The sequence below is a fragment of the Schistocerca cancellata genome, chromosome 1, assembly GCF_023864275.1.
Source record: "Schistocerca cancellata isolate TAMUIC-IGC-003103 chromosome 1, iqSchCanc2.1, whole genome shotgun sequence".
NCBI classification, from domain to species: Eukaryota; Metazoa; Arthropoda; class Insecta; order Orthoptera; family Acrididae; genus Schistocerca; species Schistocerca cancellata.
The window spans coordinates 160,033,869-160,054,205 of NC_064626.1; the positions used below are offsets into that span (position 1 = coordinate 160,033,869).

The 20,337-nt window shown below is 42.6% G+C and overlaps 1 protein-coding gene across 2 annotated transcripts in view; it reads left to right on the top strand.

Annotated features, from left to right (window-relative positions):
• LOC126167629 (protein yippee-like 2) overlaps positions 1-20,337 on the top strand; it is a 685,352-nt gene that overhangs the window by 218,448 nt on the left and 446,567 nt on the right. Inside the window, exon 2 of one of the 2 annotated variants that reach the window (XM_049920491.1) lies at positions 8,938-8,988. The exons of the other annotated variant lie outside the window; for it this stretch is intronic. The gene's annotated coding sequence lies outside the window, so the exon portion shown is untranslated. The remainder of the gene's footprint in view (positions 1-8,937; positions 8,989-20,337) is intronic. 2 annotated transcript variants of the gene reach the window in all.

A 20,337-nucleotide genomic window follows, 5' to 3' on the forward strand; every position in this document is an offset into this window, starting at 1 on the left:
TTTCGACATAATCACCATTTCTGTCGATGCATTTTTGTAGACGCCGTGGCAGTTTTTGTATGCCCATGTCATACCAGCTCGCAGCCGTGCTGTTCAGAAAGTTATGAACCTCTTCTTTCACCCCGTCGTCGGAGCTGAATCGCTGGGACCACAGTTAACGCTGTGAGACTCTGAAAAAACTCAAACGAGCAATTCACAACCGGAGAAGAGGAATATTGAGCAAGGGCGTACACATTCTCCACGACAACGCTCGCCCACACATCGCTCGGAAAACCGTTGCTCTCCTGCAACAGTTTCAGTGGAACATAATCATCCACCCACCCTATAGCCCTGACTTGGCTCCCAGTGACTATCACCTGTTTCCTAGGTTAAAAAAACATCTGGCCGGAAAGCGATTCAGCCCCGACGACGACATGAAAGAAGAGGTTCCTAACTTTCTGAACAGCATGGCGGCGAGCTGGTATGACATGGGCATACAAAAACTGCCACAGCGTCTACGAAAATTCATCGACAGAAGTGATGTTTATGTCGAAAAGAAGCGAAATGTTCAGGCTGTAAACTGATGTAAACCATTGTAGAAATAAACAGGTCTATGTATTGACAAAAAAATAGGATACATTACTTTTAGGGTTACCCTCGTACTACATACAGTAGAGGAATAGTCCAGAGACGATGATTGCTTGTGCCAGTATGACAATGCATCCTCTCATAAAGCAGCATCTGTGAGGAAATGGTTTGTGGACGATAACGTCCTGCCAGTGATCTGATCTGAACCCAATGAAACACCCTGAGGATGAGGTACAAAGCTGATCTCGGTCGAGATCCCAGCGTCCAACAGTCATTCACAGACATCCAAACACTACATTGGAAGTGTTTCCAGCTGATTTGAAGCTGCAGTAAAGATGGAAGGCGTACAGACACCATATTAGCCCTTTCGGGACGTGAGGCCCGTATACGTGGCCCGATTGTCACGTCACACACCCAGCGCTGTATCTAGGGACTGGCTTTGAAGATCGACATGAGACGGGGCGCATCCTGACAAAAGGGTAATTGTTCTGGCTAATTTCAGGTGGGGATCGTCAACGCTTTCTTGCTATGTGTCATCAGAGCAAAGAATAGAGGAGAGAGACCAAAGAGTCATTTGCAGTTTCGGAAGAGTCTCGTCAAGGAGCTTGTGGGCGACTTCAGGGCTCATCCAACCCATCGATGAATAGGCCACGCTTGAGCATGATGACCTACACAGGATGGACGGCCTGTACCATGCTATCGCAAGAATGGACACCGGAAAACAGGGTGACTGTGTCGTTTGCAGTGATCGCTCCATGCCAGGAGGGCGAAAACGGTCCACCTTTTTTGCGAAACTTGTCCGTCCAACCCTTCTCTTCATGTGCGTGAGTGCGTAACAGGTATCACAAAGTAGCAAAGTACCGAAAGGACTTGTAAAATGTGGGTGCCTATCGAAAAATCGATATGCCAACGTTGTAAAGTTTGTTTTGAGCAAATTTTATGAAATTCTGTTGTTTATTGATATGAATTAAATTTTTCGTCCCTCAAAATGGGCTTTTTATTTTCCTTCCCACGGACGTCCCATAAGAGAGAAAATTGTATTTTATATGTCGTTTTAAAGCTAACACTTAAAAGAATAAGATACAACTAATTTTAACAAGTCTAATTCAATGCTTTACCTCTCAACTAAAAAAGTAACGAAAAATCAATTCTTTCACCATTTTTTATTTTTTTATTTTATATATATATATATATATATATATTTTTTTTTTTTTTTTTTTTTTTGCGGGGGGGGGGGGGGGGGGCATGGCTCCCTAACCCAAGGTCCTCGGCGGTACTTTTGGGGCAGCCACCACAAATTGTATAAAGCATGGGTAGTGATCAGGATGTAGCTATGTCTGTTGGCCGAAAAATAATTAAGGACAAGAATTGCGCCAACTAGAATGAAGAGATAACTTATCTTCAATTCTGACGAAACGTGCACCAGCAATACAAGTCCAAGTAATATCCAAGAGTAATCCGTGTACTGAGCCTAGTCGAATACAATAGCAAATATCACACTGCAATGGCTCCGCTATAAACTCGACGAAAGGCTAGCAATAGACAATCTACAATAGACTGTCCGTCTCGGGGCCAGCGCTCCTTCTTATATGCAAAAGGCAGAGGACGCTGTGGACCCGAGCTCAGCCACGGCGCGACCTCTTCCGTCGGCGGTAACGCCCTGAGACGCCGACGGCAGCGACAGGAACTGTGGCCAGCGATGTCACGGTCAGGGCGCCCGTGCGCGATTTGGTTGGTTGGTTGGTTGGTTGGATCCGTGGATACAACAATTTTAACACCACCGCCAAGTCAAAAAGAGCGCGATTTGGAATAATGAAAATAGTATTCCAGTAAAGAGCGTATTTTAAGCTTCATTTTAAGAAAGACTGTAGATTTTATAAGCGATGAAAGAAACCCAAGGGATATGGAACCCGCACAGCGCCGCCGAATTGCTCCGCTTTGGGGAAACGCGCTCCGTCCCGAAAGTGTTAATGTCCCCTAATAATTGTCCCTAGACACTTTTGGTCCGATACTGTATTTGATGGACCAGTTGCTAGCTGCCCTTTCCTCGGGGAGCCTTCACATGTGCGCGCTGCACACGTGGCGTGTGCGTAGCTAGCAAGGCAGTTCAGGGTCAGAGCAAGGCACGGCCGGAAGGCGGCGGCACTGGTTCCATTTGCATGCTGCGGCTGCTGCTGCCGTTACCTGTTAGCGTTCGTTACGGCTGCCCAGCTAACAGAGCTGCAGGGGCGTCTCGCCTCGCCCTGGTAATGAACCTTCCGACTGCCATATATCATATGTATTACAAGGGCCCATATATAGACCGGGGGAAAACGTGTTTTCATAATTAAAACTACAGAGGGGTCGAAAAAAAATGTATCCACTGTTTAAAAGTCCATAACTAATTGACGGAGTTGTCTCATTTTTAGTGGAAGTGTAGCTTAAAGTCCAACTTAAAGATATGACTGTAGGTGTTCGAAATGGTCAACACTAACATCCACACACAAACGATGCCGCCGAACTGCAGCACGAACCACTGACTGTAACGTGTTCAGTTGGATATTTGCACATGAATGTACGATGGATTCTCGAAGTTCATCCAATGTGCGTGGCTTTTGTCGATAAACGACGTCCTTTAGTGTTCCCCACAGGTAAAGGTCCAGAGGAGTTAGGTCTGGGGAACGTGATGGATACTCCACAGCACCTCTACGGCCTATCCATCGTCCATTGGCACAGTTAGCTGTGAGGTGTACCTTCAGAAGCTTCAGACATCCATTTTACCTGCCATCTGAGACTTGTATGGAGACGGAAGAGTTTACTTTCAACAAGATGGTGCCCCAGCCCAAAATCGTGTTAGGGCGTATCTCGACGAAAATCTACCAGCAACTTGGATAGGCTGTAGAGGTGCTGTGGAGTATCCACCACGTTCCCCAGACCTAACTCCTCAGGACTTTTACCTGTGGTGAACACTAAAGGACGTCGTTTATCGACAAAAGCCACACACATTGGATGAACTTCGAGAATCCATCGTACATTCATGTGCAAATATCCAACTGAACACGTTAGTCAGTAGTTCGTGCTGCAGTTCGGCGGCATCGTTTGTGTGTGGATGTTAGTGTTGACCATTTCGAACACCTACAGTCATATCTTTAAGTTGGACTTCAAGCTACACTTTCACTAAAAATGAGACAACTCCGTCTATTAGTTTGTAAGTTATGGACTTTTAAACAGTGGATACATTATTTTGGACCCCTCTGTATATGATGATCACTCGAGGAACTTAATAGAAAATCAGAACGTGCACAGTGTGTAGAAAAACGTCTTGGGATATTTTATTGGTTTACAACACGAATAAGCAGTGAAGAAAAAAGGAAATAAAGTTTGGAATGTAGGAGATCAGGTACCGGCGGAAGTAAAGCTGTGGAGACGAGCCGTGATTCGTACTTGGGTAGCTCAGCCGGTAGAGCACTTGCTCGCGAAGGGCACAGATCCCGCGTTCGAGTCTTGACTCGGCACACAGTTTTAATGAGGCAGCAAGTTTCATACCTGCGCACACTCCCCTTCAGAGTGAAAAATTCATTAAGGAGGAAGTATTTCACGCGGCCACACTATCCGTATGTAAGTTGTCTTAAGGCAGTGGTGGTTGTAGCCAGATGACCTCGACAAAGGTCGTCTGATATCATCGGCCGACTGCCTTGCATCCGATCTCTTTTGTCAGTTTTCGCTAGTGTGAATGCCACGAGGCTAATTTGCTTAGAGACCTGCATTGCGGTTTTTGCTATTACAATGACATCAATGCGTGTAAATGGACTCTAACACGAGAAGAACATGGCAGTTACCATCCGTGCTAACAATGCTTATTGGAACAACAAAAGAAGCTGTACGGTTGTGTGAGAATAAAGAAACGTAGCGTTATATACTCCAGATGATTGGTGACGTTAAAAAGATATCCAACTTAGGAAAATAAATTCAGCGTAAGAGAGGCTAGTCGTAACCATCCGTAACTTTTTTATGATTTGAATAATTTAACACCGCACCAGGTTTTCCGCTTGTCTAGAACTTATTCTCATTATTAAGTGCAGATATTCACACTGGTGTTTCATGATATATATATATATATATATATATATATATATATATATGTGTGTGTGTGTGTGTGTGTGTGTGTGTGTGTGTGTGTGTGTGTGTGTGTGTGTGTGTGTAACTCTGTTACTCTCGCCCTGCAGTCTTTTTTTTTCCGTTATATATTGTGCGCCTCCTTAATTGTGCAACATTTCACCCACATGCAAACCATCACAAACATTTTTGTATTGTGTGGAATGAAAATATATATTCCTTTAAAAAACCTTGCTTGAAAAGTTAAGGTTGCACTATATCTGTTACTAATTCCAATTGCACTAGAGTTGTACTCAGCAGAGGTTCTCACACTAAGCCACTTGAAATAATATAATGAGCAGGATACAGATTTTTTTTCGGTGATTTTCCTCAAAAACCATCTGCGTTGTTCAATTTGCGCAATTAGTTAATCGAATAATTTTCATTTACTTTTGGTTAACTTATTTTTCATAGTTAATAAAGAAATGATGTTGCAGATTTGAACTGACACTATTTAAAAAAAAAACTGCACTTTACAAATCGTTTCACAATATCGAAAAAGTACATTCCTCATTCCGCCAAATCAAATGTGTTACACTGTGTGAAGTTTATAACAATCAGTGTTTTACGTGCGTGCGTGTCGGCCGAGTGGACATCGGAAAACAAACTGATTTGACCGTTTACGAAATATGTACGTTTGGGCGTTGATCAGTAGCAGTGAGGCGGCGCGCTTACTGGCCTACTGATTTGAAAAGATTGGCCGATGTGTTGGCGGAACCTCACCGATGCACTGAGACCGCAGCCAGTGGAATAGATAACCTAGGTCACAAGCGCCAATGTTCGGGGTAAAGTGTCTGCGTTATTCTACGTGCGTAAACTATCGCTTTTAGAGGACCTGACTAAAAATCCCCACTTTACTGAGACCCTAAATAAGCATCCGACAGAATAACGGTATTTTCTGCCGTTGCGGGAAGTCTCCCATAAAATAGCTCAGTTTAAAGTTCAAATTCTAAAGAATAAACAGACGTCCAGCGTACAGGCGTCCATTAGGTTTTCCTGTATTAAAATGTCCTAGCACTCTGAAGCAAATGTAAAGCTTGTAAGCACACTTTTCTGTTCTGTTCATCCACTCTTTTTAAAATATAAATTCTAAATGAAAATAAACTCAGTATATTCAATAAAATTTCGAACGCTGCGCGCCGTTATATTATCTGTTCAAATCTCTCTTCAGTGTATAAAACAAGAAATCAAAAGTGTCCTAGCTTGGCGCAGCCAATAGTCATCAGTCCATTTCGAATAGAAAGCAACGGCTGACTTCATTACGAACCAATGTTAACTTCCTTTATTTGGAAACAACTGCTGGCTGTGCAATTTCCCTCGTAGTGTTCTGTGCCCATTTTTCACAGCGCCCGTCGCATCCACACCAGTTTTCAGGGTCTTCAGTCACCCAATATGCGATTATTTCAAGCGTCAGCAAATTTTGTATTCGTGCTTACAGTCTTAATTGTTTGGCATCCGACGTCTATGGCCCAAAATTACGACAGTGAATTTCGGCGTGAAGGCATCACAGCGCCTGACTCTCCACAGCGGTAGGAAAGCGCTTTAAGGTCTCTCTCTCCTACAAAACTCAAGTACAAATTCTGAAATTCACGTATTGTACAGATTTCTATAGTTTCTGTAAGCGTGTCAGAAATTCGTTCTTAGTATAAAGTCAGAATTTACTTTACTTAATTTTTTATTTGGCGAAATTTTCGGTCCCCAGAAAGTTTACTACTTGCTAACGGGCAAGCAAAGTGCTTTGAGCTGAAGTGGCAACTTAGTGAGAGCCGAAAATGCCAGTACAGCTCGTATTTGAGTGTTTCTGGCGAGAGAAGTGGAACCCGCTAGTTGTAAAACAACTAAGGTGAAGAGAGCAATAAATGAAATTTGCTTCGAAAATTTCTCAAAGTACATAATCATTTTCGCTAAGCACATGATCAATGTCAGTGAATATTAAACTACAACGTTAAGTATGTACTGCTATGGTTATTGTTGATAAATAGTAATTACTGGTCATTTGTGATTCTCGAAAGAATTAATACTTTTGGAACTACGTAAATATTTTTATGTAATATAATAGATTTTGCCTACATCATCCATCACGCCAGCAATATTTACAGATGAATAAGTGGAACGTAGCCCGCATCTCGTGGTCGTGCGGTAGCGTTCTCGCTTCCCACGCCCGGGTTCCCGGGTTCGATTCCCGGCGGGGTCAGGGATTTTCTCTGCCTCGTGATGGCTGGGGGTTGTGTGCTGTCCTTAGGTTAGTTAGGTTTAAGTAGTTCTAAGTTCTAGGGGACTTATGACCACAGCAGTTGAGTCCCATAGTGCTCAGAGCCATTTGAGCCAATAAGTGGAACGTAAACATTAAACTGAATCATGCAAATTTCAGGTATGGCTAATGCATTGTGCAGAATACAGTGAACTACAAAACCACAGTTATTTACACTGCCAGTGGTTCAGATGGCTCTGAGCACTATGGGACTCAACTGCTGTGGTCATAAGTCCCCTAGAACTTAGAACTACTTAAACTTAACTAACCTAAGGACATCACACACATCCATGCCCGAGGCAGGATTCGAACCTGCGACCGTAGCGGTCGTGCGGTTCCAGACTGTAGCGCCTTTAACCGCTTTGCCACTCCGGATTTATACGGCCACATTATGTACATACTATTTATTTGAGTTGTTTTAGTTTTTAGTATTTGTATGCAAATATAAGAACATACTTTAAGAAGTATCACAAAACTACTTTCATCATGACAGTATAACAGAGGTAGTGGTGGAGGACATACGGTGACATATGTAATTTTACTTATGTTGGAAACAGGCTTATGTCTGTTGAAGTTATTTTATTGGTCTTGACGCAACCGCTGGGCTAAGACATTTTTCATTTATTAGTGTGTATGACTTCTGAAGAAGGCTATATTATTATAGCAGAAACCATGGGCAAGGTTTAAAATAAACATAATTTAGTGCAACTGTGGGCTCTTTTTCATTCGAGACTATCACAAAATGTTCTTATAGCTTACAGTGTCAAGAAAAAGATAAACAATAAATCCAACAATCGTTGTGTCACTATAACACAAAGTAATTCAACTTTTTCTACAATTTTAAATGTTTGTTTCGGCGTCTTTCAACTACCTAACTTACAGCGTAAAGAAGGTACTATTTGGCAGAGGAGTGCCTCTTCTAACCAGTTTACTGTATCTTGTGCTTGTTGGTGCTTTTTGAAAGACGGTATTCATCTTTTCTGTCATCATCGTCAATTTCCTTCTGACTACATCACAAAAAGATCTACACTCTGGAAAATATAAACTTACAGAGTAGCATTCGTTTACCAACCTCATACGGATTAGGGACATTACCTGACATTTACTGAGAAATTAAAACTGTACGCAACGGACCAGGACTCTGAGTTTCTTGGTCGGTGTAACACCAGTTAAGCTATCCGAATACACTTCGTGGTCCGACACAGCATATACAATTAACCCTCTTAAAATTCCCTACCTTCCAATCTTCAGATGTTCATCCACGAGCTAGTGCCAATCGATTATAGGGTGTAGTAGATAGTTAATATTAACCACGACCTTGCAGATGCTTCTGTAGTGGCATAGAGTACTTTCATTATCTGCTGATCATACGTTGCATTCAGAATTTTTCCAAAACTATGTGCATATAAATTATTTTATTTACTCTGGAACTATCTCTGGAACACAGTTAGATTGTCAATTCATTTTCCTTGTTTTTATTTGTGTTGTAGTTGCGTCACATTAAACAATTCATATTGACACACACAGTTCCTCCAGAGAAGCTCCATATATTTTAAATATTTGGACACCCATCAATCGAATGTGACATTACCACACTGAAATATAAGGCGACTAATGTTTATTTTTCTTCATCTCATCAAAAAAAGAAAATATTAGCGATCAGAGACTGTTTTCAGTTCCATTTACATAAAATGGGTATGCATATCTGAGTCTCATCCCTCTCCAGTTTTATGAAATACTGTAAGATTTTTTTATTGGTGATTCCTGTTACATTTTAGGCAGAGCAGTTACATTCATTGTTGTATTATACTTTCAGTAGAGCAAAGATTCGTTATTGTACCAATCAGCTAGATAATAATTGGAAAAGCTGTAATTCTAAAATATTTTGTCGTCTGCCGTTCATAGTCCTTTAGATATTTATTTTCATTGTTTCACTAATCTGTGTACCTATCAACTGTTGTCATAGAATGCTTCTTTCGTTGCAGGTACTGCATCACGCTGTTCTCGATTTTAGTACCAGTAATGGCAGCCTGGTGGTAAGATATTGCGGCTGCGACTTTGGTATTATGTAATATAACCTATTTGTTACCTTGATCACGTTCCAAGATACGAGTATAACTAGTATATTGTCGCGCGCAAGCCGAGGTGCATGCTTGCAGGCGCAATTGCAAGAAGAAATACTCGGACAATTTCTTTAGCGAGGGCACCCATCGGGAACATTCCCTGTACGAGACGCATTCAAGTTCTAAGGCCTCCGATTTTTTTTCTCCGGACTGGAATGAGATAGAAACATGCGCATTCTTTTAAAATGAGGCCGCGTTCATTGTCAATACGTCCCAGAGATGGCAGCATCGTACGGCAGATGGAATTTTACCGCCAGCGGCGAGATTGAGAACTGTTTTAAATACTTAAAATGGCGACGTTTTCCTTACTTGAACAGCGTGCAATCATTCGTTTTCTGAATTTGCGTGGTGTGAAACCAATTGAAATTGATCGACAGTTGAAGGAGACATATGGTGATGGAGTTATAGATGTGTCGAAAGTGCGTTCGTGGGTGCGAGAGTTCAATGAAGGCAGAACATCGTGTGACAACAAACCGAAACAACCTCGGGCCTGCACAAGCCGGTCTGACGACATGATCGAGAAAGTGGAGAGAATTGTTTTGGGGGATCGCCGAATGACTGTTGAACATACCGCCTCCAGAGTTGGCAATTCTGTGGGTTCTGTGCACACAATCCTGCATGATGACCTGAAAATGGGAAAAGTGTCATCCAGGTGTGTGCCACGAATGCTGACGGACGACCACATGGCTGCCCGTGTGGCATGTTGCCAAGCAATGTTGACGCGCAACGACAGCATGAATGGGACTTTCTTCTCGTCGGTTGTGACAATGGATGAGACGTGGATGCCATTTTTCAATCCAGAAACAAAGCGCCAGTCAGCTCAATGGAACCACACAGATTCACCGCCACCAAACAAATTTCGGGTAACCGCCAGTGCTGAAAAAATGATGGTGTCCATGTTCTGGGACAGCGAGGGCGTAATCCTTACCCATTGCGTTCCAAAGGGCACTACGGTAACAGGTGCATCCTACGAAAATGTTTTGAAGAACAAATTCCTTCCTGCACTGCAACAAAAACGTCCGGGAAGGGCTGCGCGTGTGCTATTTCACCAAGACAACGCACCCGCACATCGAGCTAACGTTACGCAACAGTTTCTTCGTGATAAGAACTTTGAAGTGATTCCTCATGCTCCCTACTCACCTGACCTGGCTCCTAGTGACTTTTGGCTTTTTCCAACAATGAAAGACACTCTCCGTGGCCGCACATTCACCAGCCGTGCTGCTATTGCCTCAGCGATTTTCCAGTGGCCAAAACAGACTCCTGAATAAGCCTTCGCCGCTGCCATGGAATCATGGCGTCAGCGTTGTGAAAAATGTGTACGTCTGCAGGGCGATTACGTCGAGAAGTAACGCCAGTTTAATAGATTTCGGGTGAGCAGTTAATTAGAAAAAAAATCAGAGGCCTTAGAACTTGAATGCACCTCGTATTAGTTGACAAAGGTGACTGTGGGCCTAATTGTTGCAGGAATTATACTTCGCCTAGTTACAGAGTACAGCGATGACTCACGTCCAAGTTGCCTTACTTTCCTTGTGTTTCACAGTGTAGCCTAAACATAAAACGCCAAACGCCATCACAGATATCTAGCGAGCTGGCTCAGTGGTAAGACATTGGATTACTACTCAGGAGGACGACAGTCCAAATCTACTTTCGGGCATCCTGATTCAGGTTTTTGCGTGGTTTTCCAAAATCGCTTAAGGTGAATGCCGAGGTGTTACCTTTAGAAGAGACTGTTTCCTTTCTCATCCATACCTAATCGGAGATAGTGGTACGTCTGTAATGAACTTATCATCCGCGGGAAGTTAAACTTTTTCCCCAAGGGTTTACCTTCATGGGGAATTGAAACTAACTATTGTTAACTTTGTCACTTTTTTTGCAGACATGTAGAAGAGTAGAGGGCAACATCACAATTTAACTTCGTTTATACGATTGGCACAGACTCGAATTTGGGAAGGGTGTGAAATGAAATCGCGCTTTTCAAAGAAATAAATCGCCGCATTCCTTTTACTAGATTTTAGGAAACCATGGAAAACCTAAACTGGGTGGCAGGTGACGGGAGTATGCAACGCCTTGCTGCAGGTGGCGATTCCATTGTGCTGAGCACTGCGCCAGCTCGTGTGGTAGAGGAGGGTAGCGGTGACAGCGCTGAGGGAAAGAGGTAAAATCAATTAACGGGTGAAAATCGTGGCGCTGCTACGTTACCTGTCGACTTTGTTAGAAACAAGTGTCAGAATTGTCGTAAAAAGCAAGCTATCGCGAACGATGAAACTGAAAGACAGACGCACGTAATGAATGAATCCATGGGTGTCAGAGATCGTCGCAGATAATAGTGGCTGTATAACACACTATCCACGAAGAAAGGTGTACAGGATATTAAAAGAAAAGTATTCCATATTTTGGGAGGTGGTACTTTGGACGAAAACAAGGAAATAATTCAGTAAACATGGGATCTAAAATGCATACCTGTAGACCTACACGAAGGTGAGAGAAGTGACGGGATAGCGATACTATGCATATAAAAGGGCAGTGTATTGGTGGAGCTGTCATGTGTAGTCAGGTGGTTTATGTCAAAAGGTTTCCGACGTGATTATGACCGGACGTCGGAAGTTAAGACTTCGATCTGAGTGTCTTTACTAACAGTACGACTTCGCTTTTCAGCGCATCTTTTGGGCTCGTGACATATTGGTTGGCCTCTAGAGGCCTGGAGAACCGTGCCCCGGTCAGATGAGCCCGATTTCAGTCGGTAAGAGCTGGTGATCGAGTTCGAGTGTGGCACACACCCTACAAAACAATTGATCCAAGTTGGCAACAAGACACTGTACAAGCTGCTGGTGGCTCTGTAATGGTCTGGGCTGTGTTTAGATGGAATAGACTGGGTCCTCAGTTCGAACATAACTGATCATCGAGTGGTAACGAGTATTTTCGGCTACTTGGAGACCATTTTCAGCCATTCATGGATCAACTACTCAAACAATAATCCAATTTTTATGGATAACAGTGCACCATATCACCGGAGCATTGTTCGCGACTGGTTTAAAGAACATTCTGGACAATTCGAACGAATGATTTGGCCACCCAGACCGCCCGCCATGAATCCCATGGAACATTTATGTGACGTAATCGAGAGGTCAGTTCATGCAAAAGTCTTGTTTTGCAACATTTCGCATTTATGGACGGCTACAGAGGCAGCTTCGCTCAGTATTTCTGTAGTGGACTTCCAACGATTTGCTGAGCCCATGCTACGTCGAGTTGCTCACTAGCCGGCTAAAGAAGGGCGACACGATATTAGGAGATATCCCATGACTGCTATCATGTGAAGGTGTGAGCACGTGTCTGTCTTCGGTGCTGTGTAACACATTTCTTCTACTGCAAGTTCGTTGCTACCACGAACGATCTGCATAACGCAGAAACAAATGAGGACACACTCTTGCGTTAGTGTTCATGAGAACTTGCTAGAAGAAAAGCTCATTCATGCTCTCTGTACGTTCGTGCAAGTAGTAGGTATCGTTATTAACATCACACCTGAGACTACCACCTCTCAACGATCTCACCGCATTGTAGTTTCTGCAGTGCGGCTTATTGTCTCAACAAATTCGTAGCATTGTAGTACTTTCAGCGTAGCTGAATTAGTAATCAGTCGTTACCAAGTAAACGTCTCCGAAAATTCTTATCTAACTTCATCATCCTTGATAAGACTTGCTTAGATTATTTTCAGCTAATTTAATTAGTAACTATGCTCCTTCACATAACGGGTAACGGCTTTCAAACGGGGCTTTTAGTTTGAGTAAACACACTTCCGTGCCCTCATCACTGACTGTATTTTATGGCCGTAGGTCCACAGTGCTGCATTTCCGACTGTGGTTACTGGAAGATTCCCGTATGGAGGACATAGTGATAGACATCCCTGGGGTTGTGAAGCAGCTGAATGGGTTGAAAATAAATAAATCGCCAGGTCCTGATGGGATATTAATTCGGTTTTACAGAGAGTACTGCATTGGCTCCTTACTTAGCTTGCATTTATCGCGAATCTCTTGTCCAACGTAAAGTCCCGAACGACTGGAAAAAAGCGCAGGTGACGCCTGTATATAAGAAGGGTAGAAGGACGGATCCTCAAAATTGCAGACCAATATCCTTAACATCGGTTTGTTGCAGGATTCTCGGACATATTCTCAGTTCGAATATAATGAATTTCCTTGAGACAGAGAAGTTACTGTCCATGCATCAGCACGGCTTTAGAAAGTATCGCTCCTGCGAAACGCAACTCGCCCATTTTTCACGTGATATCTTGCGAACCATGGATGAAGGGTATCAGACGGATGCCATATTCCTTGACTTCCGGAAAGCGTTTGACTCGGTGCCCCACTGCAGACTCCTAACTACGGTACGAGCATATGGGATTGGTTCCCAAGTATGTGAGTGGCTCGAAGACTTCTTAAGTAATAGAACCCAGTACATTGTCCTCGACGGTGAGTGTTCATCGGAGGTGAGGGTATCATCTGGAGCGCCCCAGGAAAGCGTGGTAGGTCCGCTGTTGTTTTCTATCTACATAAATGATCTTTTGGATAGGGTGGATAGCAATGTGTGGCTGTTTGCTGATGATGCTGCGGTGTACGGGAAGATGTCGTCGTTGAGTGACTGTAGGAGGATACAAGATGACTTCGACAGGATTTGTGATTGGTGTAAAGAATGGCAGCTAACGCGAAATATACATAAATGTAAATTAATACAGATCAATAGAAAAAAGAATCCTGTAACGTTTGAATACTCCATTAGTAGTGTAGCGCTTGACACAGTCACGTCTATTAAATATTTGGGCGTAACATTGCAGAGCGATATGAAGTGGGACAAGCATGTAATGGCAGTTGTGGGGAAGGCGGATAGTCGTCTTCGTTTCGTTGGTAGAATTTTGGGAAGATGTGCTTCATCTGTGAAGGAGACCGCTTATAAAACACTAATACGACCTATTCTTGAGTACTGCTCGAGCGTTTGGGATCCCTATCATGTCGGATTGAGGGAGGACATAGAAGCAATTCAGAGGCGGGCTGCTAGATTTGTTACTGGTAGGTTTGGTCATCACGCGAGTGTTACGGAAATGCTTCGGGAACTCGGGTGGGAGTCTCTAGAGGAAAGGAGGCGTTCTTTTCGTGAATCGCTACTGAGGAAATTTAGAGAACCAGCATCTGAGGCTGACTGCTGTACAATTTTACTGCCGCCGACTTACATTTCACGGAAAGACCACAAAAGATAAGAAAAGAGAGATTAGGGCTCGTACAGAGGCATATAGGCAGTCATTTTTCCCTCGTTCTGTTTGGGAGTGGAACAGGGTGAGAAGATGCTAGTTGTGGTACGAGGTACCCTCCGCCACGCACCGTATGGTGGTTTTCGGAGTATGTATGTAGATGTAGATGAAAGCTTTCGACAATCAGACGTTTCCTAGCCTGCTTTGACCTTACTATCACGTTGTTTCTGTCCACCATGTACATAAAGGACTTGTAAGTTCTAACAACCCTGCCACAACAAAGGTCAAAATTTTAATAACGATTTTGGTGTTGCTCACGCTGCTAAATACTGCATTATCGGGCAACAACAGTCATATTATGTGGCAGTTGTCATTAGAGCACAGTTAATAGTCATTTCATGTAATAATGAAAAAACTAGGCACTCATCTTTTTGTGTTTCCCACGCTGGTCTCGTCGTAAAATCATGGCTCAATCGTTGAAAATCTAGGTGGTTATGATTCCAAGCTCGGATGCAAAGAGGCCTAGGTTTTATTCTGCTATATTCAAAAGTTTTGTAGATGCGCTTCACAAACCATTCTTGAAGATTACACTTTTACTGGACAATGGCGATGTAAAAAAATAATCAGCACTCCGAATTTAAGTTACACTCCCTTTTAATTGCAATATCACGTGACACACAAACATCACTTCACAGTACAAAACATACTTGAAAACATCTTCCTCACATTTTATAAGCCAACTGCAAAATGTATCTTTCCAACATGACGTCCAAGACTGGACCTTCTCAAGGTCCGACTCTCTAACAAGTTAAAACTAACTAACAATCGCTTACGCGCCCAATAATCAGAGTTACAAGTACGTCAAAAATCATAGTGACAAAAGAAAGAATACATATAAGAATAATATCATTGCAATATAAACACATCGATGTATCAGAAATGAAATCAAATCTGAAAGTTGTCTCAGAAATATGTTAAGTAGTTAACAGAAACACAGTAGAATATAGCTGGTATCGAGAGGTTCAGGTGAGGTGCCGTAATGGTTGCGTAATTCAAGTACCATTACAAATTCAATGTTGGTCTCTCTTTCACTGTTTCTGGATGTGTGTGTGACACTGGTAAATACACAGGATGCCCTAAGAGGAATGGTCCGTATTCAGGGATATGAGAGGAACGAAGCAAGAAAAGTATAGGAAACATGGGCTCTAAAACCACAGAGCTATGAACACTTATTCAGTTGAAGAGATGTTTTTCACAGTAGCTTCCATGTTTGACATTTTTTCTTGTTTACGTAAATAATACCACGTCTCAAAATATGGAAAGTATTGACGCTGAAGTAGTGCTCGTAGCTCTTAAGTCATGCATTTTTAGCCCATGTTAAACCGACATTTTTGCTTCGAATAATCGTTCCTGTCACATATCAGAACATTGACCAATCCTGCTGGGACACCCTGTATATACCAGCAATCGATATGATTGGTATTATATACTGGCAGTAGTTTAATGAGTATGAACATCTATTTATATTTCTAAGTCAATAGGCCTGACATTGACAGATTAGTGAACAAGTCAGTAATGGAACAGAGATTTACAGATGGCCTTTTGAGATACTCAGTTTCAAAGCTGGTTTTGGGTACAGCAAACATCTGTGATCCTTCGATGTACTCCTCTGGCATTTTCTGAAATAAATGATTATGTGCCATGAAATGCTGCTTCTAACAAGGGAACCTCCCCATCGCACCCCCCTCAGATTTAGTTATAAGTTGGCACAGTGGATAGGCCTGGAAAAACTGAAAACAAATCAATCGAGAAAACAGGAAGAAGTTGTGTGGAACTATGAAAAAAATAAGCAAAATATACAAACTGAGTAGTCCATGATTAACATATATAACATTAACTATAGTACTACACCAGTAGCGCCGTGGTCCTGTGGTTAGCGCGAGTAGCTGTGGAATAAGAGGTCCTTGGTTCGAATCTTCCCCTGAGTGAAAATTTTAATTTTTTATTTTCAGACAATTATCAAAGTTCAGGCACACACACACACAATCAACTTCGCTCTCCAAAATTCCAGGACATGTTCAGATTTGCTTGGACATATGCAGGATTTCACGGTCTACACAAGGAAAAATTTGAAAACGTTAAAAATAAATGTTTTGACAGAGCACAGGGAAAACTGTGCGACTGTTGCAGTCATTTGTTGCAGTTTATGTGGCAAACTCTTATGTTTTCATCACTTTTTTGGGAGTAATTATCACATCCACAAGAAAACCTAAATCGGTCAAGGTAGAAGAATCTTTTTACCCATTCGCCAAGTGTTCAAGTTAGGTGGGTCGACAACGTATTTCTGTCATGTGACGCACATGCCGTCACCAGTGTCGTATAGAATATATCAGATGTGTTTTCCTGTGGAGGAATCGGTTGACCTATGACCTTGCGATCAAATGTTTTCGGTCCCCATTGGAGAGGCACGTCCTTTCGTCTACTAATCGCACGGTTTTGCGGTGCGGTCGCAAAATACAGACACTAAACTTATTACAGTGAACAAAGACGTCAATGAACGAACGGACAGATCATAACTGCGAAAATAAATAAATTTAATTACTCACTTGAGGGAGGACTTAAATCAAGGACCTCGCGTTCCGCAGCTGCTCACGCTAACTATGGGACCACGGTGCTCCAGGTCTCACATTCTCCTTGATGTTGCATATGTTGCACATAGACTACTCAGTTTGTATATTTTGCTTAATTTTTTCGTAGTTCCACACAACTTCTTCCTGTTTTCTTGATTGATCTGTGTTCAGTTTTTCAAGGCGTATCCACTGTGCCAACTTAAAATTAAATCTGAGGGGAGTGTGATGGGGAGGTTCCCTTGTAAGAATGAAAGATAATATTGATTCTCAGATTATATTGAAAATATTTGCCGCAGGTGTAGTATAAATTATTTACGCTGACCGTGCACATGTAGGGTGATCACTGACAATATTCAGAAAGACGAAAACATTTAATGCACACAACAGAATGTAACAAGCATATTATTTACTCATTTTTAGTTTGTTTCTAGAGTTTGAGTGATAATACTGAGAGTCGTGAATATTTCTTTTATATATAACATTGATATCAAGGAGGTTTCATAGTTCCATGGCAGATGTTCTTGCTGATCGTGTAACGAATTGCTGGGAAATGGTTGCACAACAGCACGCAGAAGAGCCAGAATTTGGATGAGACACCGATGTAGATGATGTGAATAATATTTGTACAGTTTCAGACAATAGTAGAGTAAGTGACTGTAGTCTGGATAACTCAGTGCCAAGTGGTCCAATGGGTGAAACTTGTAGCACAGACGCAGCAGGTAGGATAGACTGTTTGCATGCGTTTACAGACGCATTGCATGAAAGTTGTGAAACTGGGTCTGATATTGAAGTGTCTGAGAATGTGGATTTATAGGCATAGCTGTGAATTCCACTCGTTTGGGAAATGTCTTGCTCCTTAGGGGATATATTTACTAACCGAACTTGACATTGATAATTCTCTGCAGATTTTTCAGACGTAACAATGGAACTGCCGGCCGCGGTGGCCGTGCGGTTCTGGCGCTGCAGTCTGGAACCGCGGGACTGCTACGGTCGCAGGTTCGAATCCTGCCTCGGGCATGGGTGTGTGTGATGTCCTTAGGTTAGTTAGGTTTAAGTAGTTCTAAGTTCTAGGGGACTTACGACCTAAGATGTTGAGTCCCATAGTGCTCAGAGCCATTTTTGAACAGTGGAACTACCATATATTTTTCTGGGCTCCATGATTCATTGGTATCATTATTTAGTACCCGATAACTCGTGGTGGATTTACAAATTCATAATAAGTTGAGCAGCTTTATTGGTTCCTATTCCCAGAGAGTACATACTGACGTGTATTTCATTATTATGCTGGATAAACATTTTGTCGCTTAAAGTATAAAAACATTGATGTTCCAAGAAAATAACTGTAAAATGAATAACGAGTTTCATAAGACCCACACTTGCTACAGTGACTGGCGTTGGACCCTAAATGCAAGCAGGTGGAAATTTACGTTAGAGCACAATTTTTGTCGACGTTGGTATTATTAGAGACGAGCATACGGGACAGAGCCTTCATTGACGACACCACATTGGTATTCGCGCTATGTCGTCGATAACTACGACGGAAAGCCACGTTTACAATGACCGGACGAGGATTTAAGTCCCGCACCTCCCGAATAAACCACCAGTTCTTTAATCACCGTGCCATGTCTTTCGGTAACTAAATCGCATATCACTCCAGAAAATGAAAAGTTCCTTGGAGTGGAGGGGGTGAATAGCTGTTCAGTCAAATAAGGTAATAACATCTTCAACTGGTCATTTGGAAAATTACATATTATGTGAGTTTATTAGTGGGAAAGGTCGATTGTGGTTCCCTGAGATCATTTCGTCTCCTGCTGCATAGTCACTGAGTATTAGGAGCGGTGAGGAACAGGTTGTGTTTAGTGCCTGCCGCGGGAAGACGTTCTCGCTGACCCCGTCAACGCAGAGAACCCACCGTCATCCTTGTACGGGAATACTTATTGCAACCTTTCTTCTTCTTTCATGAAACAGTAGATCCTATTGCCCGTTGTGTCTTCAGTCCATGCATATGTCGGATTTCATTTGGTTTACCAACAGTACTGTTTTAAATAGTGTAGCATTGGCGTTCTCCTCACATCGCTGTGCCGTTTTTTTTTTTCTGTAATCTGTCATCTTTTCTTCCAAGTATAAGATGCTTAGCTACTAGGGTTTGTCCATATTTCTTTCTGTCACAACTAGAACTGAAATCATTTCCGTTGGTTGCATTCTGTTTTGTCCACTTACATTATCCACGGCTCACCGCTATAGAGGCAGCATTTAGCAACCGTTGTTGAGTAAAATTTCATTTGCATATATGTTGTCCAATTTATTCTCAAGGGTTCCGCACACGCAGTAACCTACAATCAACTCCTGTTTGTCGGATTTTTTGCAATTAGAGCGCAGAAACGTAAATTTAGATCTACGTCTGTACTCCGCAAGGCACCTTATCGTCGGTAGCGCAAGTTACTTCTGTTAAGACTGCTTTTCCCTGCGTGGAAGGACTGATTGTCGGCAAACCAGCGTATGAACCATAATTTATCTTTATTTTTTTTCTTTGTGATCATTTCGCTAGTCCTACATGGGACGCGGTTGTAGGTTGCCCGACTTTATCTAAAACGTACTCAGTCGGAATTTCAACATCAAACCTCTCTCGTAGCGTGTGATGAAACACGTCGCACCCGCCGCTCTTCGTAGGATTTGTTTATCTCTTGTATTAATCCTGCTTGGTAACTGTCGCAGATCGATGAGCAACACTCGACGGTCGAACGAGTGTTTAGTAAGTCACTACTTTTGAATATAAATTTAATTTCCTTACGGTTCTTCCAATGAATGTCAGCCTGGAATATGCTTTTCCTGCAATTTTGTGTGTGTTCTTTCTACACTCATGCTCATAAATTACGGATGATGTTAATACATGGTGAAACAACGCTCTGGTGGGTGGTTTGCGGGTTTTAATCACCTCGGGGTATGACCACGCGGTGCATTTGACCTGCGGTCGTCGCACGGTGACGCTGGCAGCAGTCCACATACGCAGAGGTGTGTTGGTGGATGTCAGAGTGCGGTGCAGCGATTACGTCTGCAGACGTTTTCAGACGTGCTAATGATGACTGTGTGTTGCAAATGGCTCAAAGAACACATGTTGATGGCGTTATGAGGGGTAGAATACTAGGGCGACTGGAGGCTGGTCAAACACAACAGGTCGTAGCACGGGCCCTCCGTGTGCCACAAAGTGTGATCTCAAGATTATGGCAACGATTCCAGCAGACAGGAAACGTGTCGAGGCGCTATAGTACGGGACGTCCACAGTGTAAAACATCACAAGGAGACCGATATCTCACCATCAGTGCTCGCAGACGGCCACGGAATACTACAGGTACCCTTGCTTGGGACCTTACTGCAGGCATTTGAACAGTTGTCTCC